This window comes from Mercenaria mercenaria, chromosome 17 (assembly GCF_021730395.1).
Source record: "Mercenaria mercenaria strain notata chromosome 17, MADL_Memer_1, whole genome shotgun sequence".
In the NCBI taxonomy this organism is placed as follows: Eukaryota; Metazoa; Mollusca; class Bivalvia; order Venerida; family Veneridae; genus Mercenaria; species Mercenaria mercenaria.
Window position 1 is genome coordinate 70,498,663 of NC_069377.1, and position 13,433 is coordinate 70,512,095.

Here is a 13,433-nt window from a genome sequence, read left to right on the forward strand (position 1 = left end):
TTTCAGGAAATAAATAAAAATATCTAAAACATATTATTTATTGCTGAAATGCTTTCAGAAAAAATGCACACATTTTCTGGAAAGATTACAAATTATCGCTTATAGAATTAAAGTTGATACTCAAAACTGTTTTGGTAAGGAGGTACATTACTGAAACAAAACGCAGTAAAACACAGTTGTCATGAAAACTTTCCTAAATGAAAAAACAAGTAAAAACAATATTCTGATTAGGTATCAAATGTTCATTTACATATGGTTTATATATCATGCATCTTTTCGGGGCATTTCGCATACCCGAATAACGCACTGTGTAATGCAATACCTTCTTAGTCAGTTATTAAATTCGTATGAAAAAAAGAACGTTATGTTGCCATAGTGTTAACATATATAACACTAGTCTGCATAAAATACAATGTTGAGAGGAGCCTCCGCTAATAATATATGGACGAGGGAACGTATGCATGTTTATGCATATTTTTATCGTAAATAACCAGGTTGTACAGATTGTCAATAAAATGTATATATGAACTGGATAAATTGAATTTCATTATCTTATTGCGTCTAATGTATATTTTTCATTGCTTGCTTATTGTTTGTTCAATTTTACAGATTATGTTATAGGTGACAGGGTATATTGGTAACTGTATAGTTCACGCCTGGTAAACTACAGAGCTACCTCTTCAAGAGGTATACGGTAAACTGCTCTGTCGCAACTTCCGAGGTAGTGCACGTCGAGATAAAAGAACATCAACAAAGGTGAGTGTCATAATATTTTTTGCATTTTTACAAGCAGTGTATCGAATATCTGACATCGGGGAATGGTAGGCGATGTAGATATGATTTAATTTTACAGAGAACTTTAAGTTTGCTAATTCATTCTTAATTTGTGGAAGTGGTGATGTTTACCAACAAGCTGATTTTGCAGTAAATTTGGCCATTTCATCATGAAAGCACCTTCCTTGTCAAATATTTACATTTTAACTAATATTAAGAAGCAAACCGAGTAGGCGTGAGATACCTGTAAAATATACAATGCATTTGGAAATAAAATATGTAACGAAAATGGTTCGGGAGTAAAGTTATTCACTTTTTATTGCGAGAGATAGCTCTGTCGTGAAAGAGATAGTCATGTCGCTAAGGAGATAGCTCTGTGTTGCACGAACAGAGCTCTGTGTTCAGTCCTTATTTGAAATAATATAAAGTTACTGTTCCATTTGATATACGTATGTATGAATTTTCCAATTATTGTTTTTATAAAGGTTTTTCGTGAGGTTATAATTGTAAAATTTTAATAGATGTACATTCTGTTTACTTTTTTGCTCGGTGAGTTATTGTGATCACTCGATGTCCGTCGTCAGTCGTCTGTCTGTGTCTCCGTCAACATTTAGCTTGTGTATGCAATAGAGGCTGTATCTTTCAATTGATCTTCATAAAATTTAGTCAAAATGGTTGTCTTGTTTAAATCTAGGTCAAATAAGAGAATGTATTACCTGGGGTCAAAAACTATGTCACTAGGTCAAATTAAAGAAATACCTTATCTATGCAATAGGAATTGCATTTTACTCTCTATCTTTATGAAATTTGATGAGAATGTTTGTCTGGATAAAATCTAGGATAAATTTGAATATGGTTTAACTGGAATAAAAAACTAGGTCACCTGGTTAAATCAAAGGAAAGCTTTGAATATGTGATAGAGGTTGAAGTTTTTCAATTGATTTTCATGAAATTTGGTCAGAATGATTGCCTTGATGAAATCTAGGTCAACTTTTAATATGGGTTGTCTTGGATCAAAAGCTAGGCCACAAGGAAAAATAAAGAAAAACATGTGTTTGCAATTTGAACTGTATTTTATACCGGACAAATGTGATGCTGGCGATTGATGAAAAAAATTAAATTGAAAATGCGCGAATTAAAGCCCATGCGAAACTGCCTTTTTGCCGTTTGCGCGCAATTTCATGCTAGCGAATTTAAATGATTTCACAGTACATGAATAAAGAAATGTGATTACCGGCTCGGGCATGTTTTTTTTCATAATTTCGCAATTTAAAGATGCTAATGTTCTTTCATCATAATATGACAAAATTCAAATTCTAGAGAAAGATAATTTTACTCAAAATCTGAAGTCACGACCCTTTCGACAAACGCGTCTGATTGGTTCAGATAAAAGATAAATTGATAGAAATTATAATAGCCGAGAATATTAGAATTTCAATTTTAAATAAAGTTCTGAAATTTAGAATTCAACCACTGCAGTAATTATGTCAATAGTTGTATGTTTAATTGAGGTTGCTAATTAAATGCGTACAGTTTTAAACACAAGTTTATCTAGCTTGTAAATCAGCATGACTGTTTAGAACTTTCAAATTTTAGATTCATTAGTGCATTAGAACGTGCTCGTATATTTACGTAGTCAGAGCGACTCTGATAATTGTACAAAGTATATTTTATTTACCGGTACGTACACACAAACTGGTCGTGTTCTCAACGAAAAGCAATAATTATTATGGTATCATTATATTCAGATATGATTTTACAAGCCTTGTATTTCTGAATGTAATATAGTGTAATAGTTAGTATAAACAGGTATCAGAGCCACTTCCACTAAAGTTACAGGCAACCCTTGCCTTCACAAGATAATTTCACACATTAATTATTCTCTAACTGAATTTATCTTTTTTATCATGCCGATTCTAAGAAAATATTTTTTTTTTTGACTTCTCATATTTATTTTTCTTCATAAAACTGTTAAGCAACAATTACAAAATAGGTAACAGTCAACTGTTGAACGTTTTAAACACTGACTTAATGTTGCATCTAAATTAACCTTTTTATAGGTAATAATATTTATAACATTTAGAACACCGTTTCTAAACACTCCATATAAAAATGATTTTTCTAAATATAAAAAATATTTGCTATTAGATAACAATACTGCAGACACTATTTGGCAACTTTTATAAGCTTCTAGAAAAACACATGCTTATTTAACAGCCTGGTTTACAGGGAAGTAAAGGTTTAACCATACATTATGATAATACTCATAAAACATCAAATTAAATAAGAGAGCCATGATGGCCCTAAGTCGCTCAAATGAGTACCATTTCTCATTCTGAATGTCACAAAAATACAATTTACATTATAATAATGTATGTACACCATTCTCACACCTGATTTAGTTGAAAAATATCTTCAAGCTGATGTTAATAAAAAATCATCCGTTGTACCTTAATTTTATATCAAGTATTATATTGGCCTTTGACGAGGGACTCTATGTCTTGCATGAAACATGTGGTCTTGTTATGATGAATGTGTGTTCCAAATTATTTGAACATAAAGCTATGTTTAAACATGTTGTGGACAGACACAAGAGGTTTCATTGAGTTTAAAAATACTAATCACGTTTTAAGTATGATTTGACCTTGCGACCTTGTTTTAAAACAAAGGTGACCAAGTTTACAAACTTTCAACAAAAGACCTTTTTTATCACATTTAAATGGGACTCTGGAGTGTAAATATGGATTTTTTTTCTTCAAATTTATTCATAAAACAGCATGTTTATTGACAAAGTCCACAATATTACACAAGTGAAGTTCACAATATAACATATAAATGTGTAAGATTAGTAATATAGAAGATGTTTTATGTTTCAAACAAAGTGATAAGCATTACATATAATTCCTTTAGCAATAGTATTCTAATGCATTCAGAAATTTATTAAGAAATAGTAACTTATAATCTTTATTTCTTGACAATATTAACACAGAGTTAATATATCAGTGAATATTTCGATAATATAAATTCTCTTGCGTGAATGAATCGTCATTTAATCATATTTAAATACTGAGCTAAATATTAAATGTACTTCTTTATAACATTATTTGATAAAAATTAATATGCTTAGTTCATTAGTTGACAACGTTTATTTAAACAACTTACAAGTGCTTTTTGCGATCATCAATAATCGGTTAATAACTGCTAGAAAATGACAACGTCTTAATGCAATTACAAGAGCATCGACATTATTTTTAGCCAGTAAAAGATTCAGTTTGTAGCAACAATACACTGAAACCATTTAACTAGCTGTTGATTTTTTGTCAGTAATTTGTTTAAAAATAGTAAAATGTCGTTCAATTTATTGATGACCAATTTGTGTTTCCCAATACTATGAATACGGTATCATTGTTTTGAACAATTACCATATATACCTATTGGTAACGTCAGTAAAGTTTCCCTTTATTACTCAGAAGGTAATTTGTTAACTTAGTCAAATAAGAGCTTTGATTAAAATTATTTTCCATTCTTGGAATTGCGTTTTTCATAAATTATTCTGTACAGTTATTTTACCTTGGACTATTGAGTATTTGAGTTATATCAAGTTCACCTTCCGACAGTAATCATTAACAAAAATATATTAGAATCTACATTTTGAATATAATACAGTTTCCTTTATGCTTATGAAGCTATTACCATATTAACGTGTCTTATTCTATAAAAGTTTGTTACTATAGTGTGGGAGATCTGGACACATCTTCCACTAATGTTTGTACATTTTATAAAAGGCAGGTAATACAAGTTCTGATGTGGTAGTGAATTTATAAATTTAAATTCATCCTAAAACTAAGAAATCTTCCTATTGATTCGGAAAAGCAGGGATACTTCCAATTCGCGTTTCAGCAGAAGTTAAATTTTACCATTAAATTTTCATGTTTAGAAAAAGAACATATTACCATATCAAGGCTCATCACTTTTATGGACAATTGTATAACGTCTAATTTTATCATTTTACATTCCAGAGAACTAAAAATATGCGTTAATCTGTAATGATATCTTAGTACTTCTAATTTGCAATAAATATGTGACTTTGTAAAGCTAAAGATTCAATACAAGAATTTTCCATAAATATGTTAATTTCTTTGCTCCAGTGTTGAGAGAAGTTTTTGCATTGCAGAATTTTCATTCCAGTTAAGGTATTACATCGTTTTTACCAAAGTACATTCCAACTTTAAAATAATGTTGTAAAATTTATATCATAAAATATTTGTGCATGTATTTTCCTCTGATTTGCTATCCTAGACCTTCATCTTTCTTTTATTTAATTCAAACCTGAATTGCCATTTCTTCATTGACATTGCAATAGGAATTTCTTGTGATTTAGAAAGGTGGTATCGTCCACTATTTGTGTCAATTTTATTGGTAATACATCATTTTACAGTTAGTTCCATAATTTTTGTGATCGTATTTTTATGCTAATATTCGATACTATGATAAAACAAGACTGATAGGCATCATTGTCATGCTATGTATAAAAAAAGTCGGTAATGAATCCAATTTTGTGACACATGCAGTATTTTAGTTAAAATACTTAACATCTTAAAATGATCTGAAAGCCATTTTTCTAAGTTTAAACAAAAACCATAACCGTATCAAAGGCTTTTGAATCTAGAAATAAATTGTTCCATCGATATCTAATTATCAGTTAGTCTATTAATCCTTGGATTTGTCTAATATTGTAGCAGTATCTTATTTCAATTAAGCCTTGTGATTAGACACTTCGGATAACGATTGTAAACGTTTGCAAAACCCCTTGCCGAGTTTAGATCTACATTAAAACGAATACAGGCTCCAGTTTCAATACTTCTCCGGGTCACCTTGTGATAGATCATGAAAATACACTTTGTTGCTGAGATATTGGATATTCTCCATTTCATAACTTGATTGCAAGAATTTTTCAAATTCCCTATAAGACAAAATTTCCTATAATTTCGCGTTAATCCGTCTAAACCTGGACTTTTATTAAGATTCATTCATTGTGTTGAGTGCATTCATCATAAGTAAAATACTCCTTCACAGATTTGCAGTTTGGTTGTTAATTTATTTTCAATATTATGGTATCCAGAATAGTCCGAATATTCAAGTTACTTTCATGAGCTAGAGTAATAGTTTTTACTAAAACACACCTCTTCATTAAGGATTCATCTTGTTGTAATTCTTTCGTTATTTGTAAATGCATTTTTACCCTTTTAGTTGGCGTGATTTTCTAAACTAAAAAATTAGAATTTTTGCCCTGTTAAAAATTACTCTCGCAAGAATTTGTGCTCCTGTGCTCTATAAGTTAAATTTCTTCATTTCATGTCAATTTGAACATTTGTGTTTTTTATATCATTGATTTTGCTGTTCAAGGTATCTATAATTCTTCTTCATTCAGACAAGCGAGTGTTTCGACTCATGTCAGCTTTTCTAGACGAAAAAGACGTTTGCTATTATTTGACTAGTTACATAGTTCCCATTTGGTTTGTTCATTCTTAAGTAGACTTCTAATTTGAATAACTTTGAAATATAGAAAACATATAACATTTCAAGTAAAGAGTTGTGAATTCCAAAAACCGGACCACGATGTCTATCTGAGTTTCAGGAAATAAAGTGTCAGTTATACGATTTGTGGTCTAATATCAGCTGAGAGATATGGTATAATATTTCATCTATTAAAGATATCAATCTACTTTTCGATTCTTTTACGCCCCAATAAATTTTTTTTGGTCCATTTATTTGTCTCAAATACCTACTAAACTGTGTATTTTAGTAAGTTTCTTCAGTTTGACACAGGGAATTTAGTATTTGTTGTATGCTTTTGCAAATCTATTTTGTTTATCAAAATATCGTAAAGTCTCCTTCTATTAGTTCAGCTTGACTATATTGTGTTATAAGGCGTTTAGTTTATTGAAATAAGCATTCTATTCTTTTGATCATGGGGATGGATGTCAATTAAAGTGTAAGTAGTATCATTCATTCAATGTAAGATTATAGATCTTCCGTCGGCATCTTCAAAGTTCATCAATTAATTTATAGTTTACTTTTTTAAATAAGATCGAACCTGATATTTGAGGTTCCAATGATGAAAGCAATCCATCGTAAATTGTAGGTAACTTTGATTTCTTCCTTTTACAATGTTTCTTGGAAGAATACGAATTGTACCTTATTGTTGATTCACCCTCATACTCTGTATTTTATTTTATTTTTAAACCCTTAATCAACGAAGCAAATGTCTGAGAAAAGTACGTTTGATTTTGCCATAATTAATGATTAGTATTATATTTTTTAAACCAATATTGAAAATTAGATCCGAAATGTTCATTGTATCATAGTCGCAAAATGTTATTATTAAAACCATAAGGTTAGACCTGTTATAATTAAAGTGCAACGCATCTTTTTGTTGTTGTTTTTTAAAACTCCATTACGATTAAAGTAACAGATTTTGCGTTACTACAATTGCAATTAATAGTCAAAACTCATTACGATAAGTCAACAGATATTATGCGTTATTACGAATTGCATTACATTAGTCAAATACTGTACATTTTACGATCAAGATTTTGTAGTGTATTAATGTATACACAATTGAAAATAATTTTCTCATCTTGTGATTTTTTAAAAAGACTAATTATTGTTATGAAAAAAAAAACATTTTCATGTATATTAATACTGATAACAATAAAATAGTTTCAATCGCGAAGTACAGCATAAAAGACAAAACTTCACAAATATTCACGTATTGTACGAAAATCTGCGATCTTATGCTACTGAGAGTATTTATAGCAAACGTAGTACTTAAACATTATAAGGTTTATGCACATATTACTAATTCAAAGTACGCATGTACAGATCTCTTAAACTTTAAAGATTAGCAAATGTAGTGTAAGTGTTATTACATGTTACAATTTATATATCTTAAGTTCAATGACAAATATTTTACGAGATTACAACACTAAAACAATAAGATATGTTCGATCTGTTTATATTTTCATTATCTTTAACAAAACCTACACAATAGATAGTCGATCACAAAGTACTAATAAATTTGTATGTGGCAGTTGGTCGAATAAGTCAGGTTCGAGATAATCTACATAGATCTATTGCAAACCCATTTATGATTTCACATGTATGGACAATTAAACATAGCGTTTAAAGGTCATTTGCATTCAAGTTTTATTTACTACCACGGTAAAAATATGTGTTGTTTACTCTTGCGAAACAAAGACAAACTACAATTTGTTCAAGTTGTAAAATGACTGTATAATTCCTTTACACAGTAAAGGAGATTAAAAGGTGTGCCATTAATTACCTTTCTTATTCACAAGTAACTTGTGTTTATTTATCTAGTGTTCGTATACCATTTTTATTTTTTAATCAAATAACACCGTTGTAGTACAATGCATTCAAACGTCTTGTCGTAAAGTGTAAGTATCATCAGAATAATTATCTAGTAATGTGTATACTTTTGAAAGGATTATGTCTTTTTTTTTCCCTTCGTGTCACTCTATTTCATGTATTTTCGGTGGTCGTGGTGACCGCTCGCTACGATGCTGTTTGCCTCGGTTCGGAAGTTTCGATCCCGTATTGCAAACTTGTGCAGCGTTTGTTGATCCACGTGCTTAGCAGACAATTTTCATGTTCGCGTTTTACGGTCGGATGTCAGCACGAACTTCAGACTTTGGTTGTTTAAGTGATCAGGCTGGTCAATTTATCGTAGTCTACGTCGCATCATCTAGTCGAAAATGACCCTTATATTTCGTCTTCGTCCATTGAGTCGACTCGTTCAGTTTCGTTGGTATCTCGGAAAAGCGATACATTCGTTCTGCTTATGTCCATGAAATTTAACAGCGCACACACCCAGTCATTGCAGCTAGCAAACCGTGCCCGGACATGAAACATTTTGTACATTCTTTGGCCTGTCATTGCCTTTTTCTGTCCAGGTGTATCACGCGACCGAGAGTTCCGAACTCATAATGTAGTAGGCTCTGAATGAAAAACTTAGCCAGAATTATCCGGATCCTGTTGCGCAATTAGTCCATATTTGCTTCACACGGAGATTCAGGGATTAAGCTTGATATTATTAACGTTTTTAAGAATCAAATCTCGTGAGGTTCAATCTCGTACGAGTCGAATGTTCTGCACATATCCAATTGCTTTCACGTCCAATGGGTTTCTGATTTTTGCACACTGGATTAATTCTTTCCCTTAAAGGAACCCCCTGAGCTAACAAGGTTACTTTGTCGTCAAGATTGTCTAAATATACCCGCCACATACCACGTATGCACTGAAGTCCTTTTATATGAGATGGGTCAATTCTTTGGCTAATCGCACAATACAAACTCACATGTGTAATCCATTCCTCCCGAGTGGGCTTTCTATTTCCGAAAACAGATCTTTCCGACATGAACACGAGCGGAATGTTATTTGTGTCACTGTTGTTTCGTTGGCCACTGTCCGCCATGTTTGATGCCCCACTTTCACCACTCTCATGGTTGTCCTCCTTAGAACTATTTAAATCCATTTTAGGTCCGATTTTCATTACGCAAATAAATCTATTACAACTTTAATCACTTTTAGTCCAAAATTCCCGTTTTCACGACCGTCATTTGCATCGAAAATACAATTTATGTGGACCGTAAGTAAACAGCAGCCATAGCATTTGTATCGCTTACGTCAAACTAAGAAAATATAGCCCGCTCGCTTAGATCATTATTGAAAGTGCAGATCTATTGATCATTTCGTTAAGTTTGAACCCCCTGACTATTTTGCAATGTGTCTGTAGGAGGATTTGATAGTTAGTTACTGAGAACAAGTTAGTACTGGTGCTGAATCCAGAAGTACTTGTTAAAACGGCACTAAATACAAAACAAGCAAAATAAATATAAGAAAATATAAACAATATGTATTATACAAATGATGTATAAATATAAAAATAAGATAATTGAATTGTATTTCGTAAGTGGTCCCGCTACATTCAACACTGCTCAAAACTGATAATGCAACAAAGAGCTATCTCCTTAGCGACATGACTATCTCTTTCACGACAGAGCTATCTCTCGCAATAAAAAGTGAATAATTTTACTCCCGAACCATTTTCGTTACATATTTTATTTCCAAATGCATTGTATATTTTACAGGTATCTCACGCCTACTCGGTTTGCTTCTTGATATTAGTTAAAATGTAAATATTTGACAATGAAAGTGCTTTCATGACGAAATGGCCAAATTTACTGCAAAATCAGCTTATTGGTAAACAACACCACGATCACAAATTAAGACTGAACTAGCAAACTTAAAGTTCTCTGTAAAGTTAAATCATATCTACATCGCCTACCATTATTCGATACACTGCTTGTAAAAATGCAAAAAAAAATTATGACACTCACCTTTGTTGATGTTCTTTTATCTCGACGTGCACTACCTCGGAAGTTGCGACGAGCAGTTTACCGTATACCCCTTAAAGAGGTAGCTCTGTAGTTTACCAGGCGTGTAGTTGGCAGGTTTGATTCTACGGGTCATGCATAAGTGCTCTCTTTTTTTATAAAACAACCACTCAATTCATTGAAACATATCCTATTTTGCGTTTCCTCTTAATATTGTTGTTTCTATCTAATGGACCCATTGTACCTTTATAAATTAGATAAACTTTGAAGGGTGTTTGTTTTTTATACACTGTATGCACTTTTGACAGGTCGAATTAAACCTGTCAATTATGCGATAACCAATATACCCTACTGCCTGTTACTAAACAAACATGGATATTTGACAATAATCGCCTGTTAATACGTACCTTGCTAGATATTGTGTTATACCGTGTTCACACTAGCAGATCGGTTTTATTTTTATCAGGCACTTATTGGCTATAATTGGTATTTGACATTTAAAACCCATCAAAATATGATCTAGTTTGCATCCACACTTGGCAAAGAAATGTGGTTTAAATATATACATGAAATGTTGGAAGTAAACAAATAGTTTGCAATAAGCCGAAAAAGGTTACAAAGAAGGAGGCTGACAGAAACAAGGAGGTGTCATCAATGTTTAAACTTCTGTGTTCATCTAAAAATTTCTGTTCATTCCAGCTATAGTCCATTTTGAGCATCAGCCTGACTCCATATCGCAATTTAATTTTGCTTCATCAACACTCCAATTACTTCTGCCAGCCCTAGCATCAGTTGTTTGATACAAAAGAGAAACACATGGTATTCTTCAGCCAAAAGGTAAGATCTGGGGATTTGGGATTGTAAAACCAGTTATAACTCACATTTGCGTTCATACTTGTAAAATAATGCAGTATTATTTTTTAATATAGTATTAAAACCACCTCCCGAGGTAGTTTTAATGCTATATTACAGAAACTACTTGACCTTTACATAATTCACGTTTTACACCACATATAGTGTGGACGCAAACGCGTTTAAAAAATAAACCCAAGTTAATATAGGATTAAAAGCGTAGTCTGAACGCGGTATAATTGTGACGGCAGAAGAATATGCGCATTTATCAAATCTTAATATAATCTATTTTCGTCATTGTTATGAAGTTGAGTAGGTTTAAATATAGTTCAATTACATATTAGTTATCTATTTAATTTCTGCTACATTAAGTAGGTCACAAACTCACTTACCTGTTGCAGATTTCGAAAGACAATTTTGATATTATAACTTCCTCTTTGTTATGTTTTCAACGAATGTTATCTGATACCACGAAGCCAGATACATGTAATGCATGGGCGGACTGCCACATTTGTTTAAGGCTATCAGAAAACAAAAATGTTTCTCGGTTCTTAAAATAAGCGATATATTTGTTTAAAGATTGGTACAGACAATTGACCAATACTAATGTTACATTTGTAAATGTAATATAAACGAAGGTTTCTTTTTATATAAAGAGATGAGATAAAATATGACATAACCTGTACGGAAATAGGACCTGTTTTACAGCTGGAAGACCTGTATTTTAAATGACAGTTGTAAAAGACCGACCAAAAATACGGTTGAAATTTACAGCTGAGAATATTAGCTGTAAAATGGTCATGTCTCAAAATTACAGCTGTAACTTTTTTGGAGGGAAACATCAGTATTGTCAGCCATGTTCAATGCATTTTGGCGGGATATAACAGATGCAAGGGACAGTAAATTTGAAAAGTCCAGAAATCTGCCCGACTGTTTTTTCCCCCTGCTTATGTGTGTGCGTGTGTTGCTTGCGCATGCGTCTGTGTGTCTTGGGCGGTGCCCCATAGTATTGTTATTTCTTACTTGTCTCTTTGTTTATCTTAGTTATGTGTGTGAGTATTCGTTTTTTGTACGTATTTGTCCGCGCTGCTGTGTTTTACGTTGTAGGGTAACTGTGTTTAAGGAACGTAGCATTCCTTTTTGAATAATCATCCTTGTCCCACTTCCCCCCTCTCCCCTTTCTACCCTTACCCTTTCCTCTCCCTTTTACTGTGTTTTGCATAAAATTAAAATGTACTTGTTGGATTTTTGAAGCAAACCGTCTTTATTATTTTTCTGTTAAAGCTTTTTTTTTTGTTGTGGGCCTGCTTTGCAAATGCGTGGCTCTACAGCTGTGAAAGGGGTGCTTACTGCTTCCGGTATCTACGGTATCCCATTGTTATAATAAAAAACGTACCCGGGCCACAATACGAAACTGGCCCCTGCCACATAAATAAAATTCACAAAGACATTGTGGCACCGTTAAATGTCGCAACACCACTAAATGTCGCAACCACCGTTAAATGTCGCAAGGTTGACGTTAAATGTCGCAACCACCGATAAATGTCGCACCTTTAAATGTAAATGTCGGAAGAATTTGTCTACCGTTATATATGTCACAACACCAACGCTTAATGTCGCATAGACATAAAGAAGAAAAAATAACTAAGGTAAGTTCAACAGTCTTTACAACTTGTATTTTACTTTCAATTATTCTGAACCAAGGCAAGGTAGTGACCAGGTGTGGGTACAAAACTTCATATGTTTATACTAAAGGTTCATGGAAAAGAATGAAAGGAATTTAATGAAATTCTACCATTGGGTTGGTTTGGTATGTACAAATCTGTAGATTTTTAAACAATTAAAGGGCAATAACTCTATGGAAAATTGACCAATTGAAAAAAAAAATGACCGGCATCATTGAAGTATGTTGGTTAATATTTATTTCAAGTTTCATGAAATTCTACCAGCTTGTTACTGAGAAATGGCTACAGATGTAGATTTTTCATTAAATCAAGGGCAATAACTCTAAGGAAAATTGACCAATCCGATAAAAAAATTTGACGGGCATCATCGCAGTATGCTGGTGCATGTTTTTGTCAAGTTTTATGAAATTCTACCTGATAGTTACTGAGAAATGGCTGCGGACGGACATTTTTGGGCATTTTTCATTAAATCAAGGGCAATAACTCTAAAGGAAATTGACCAATCCAAAAAAAAAACTTGACGGGCATCTTCGCAGTATGATGGTTCATGTTTATTTCGAGTTTCATGAAATTCTACCTGCTAGTTACTGAGAAATGGCTGCGGACGGACGGACGGACACACGGACGGACTGACGGACTGACGGACGGACAACGCCATTTCAATACCCCCCTCCCGATTTCATCGGCGGAGGATAAAAACACG

At 32.6% G+C, this 13,433-nt stretch overlaps 1 protein-coding gene across 1 annotated transcript in view; it reads right to left on the bottom strand.

Moving 5' to 3' along the window:
* The window catches only part of LOC123537032 (baculoviral IAP repeat-containing protein 3-like), a 70,226-nt gene extending 58,658 nt beyond the window's left edge, over window positions 1-11,568 (bottom strand). Inside the window, exon 1 of the mRNA XM_053528566.1 lies at window positions 11,438-11,568. The gene's annotated coding sequence lies outside the window, so the exon portion shown is untranslated. The remainder of the gene's footprint in view (window positions 1-11,437) is intronic.
* Between the last annotated feature and the right edge of the window lie 1,865 nt (window positions 11,569-13,433).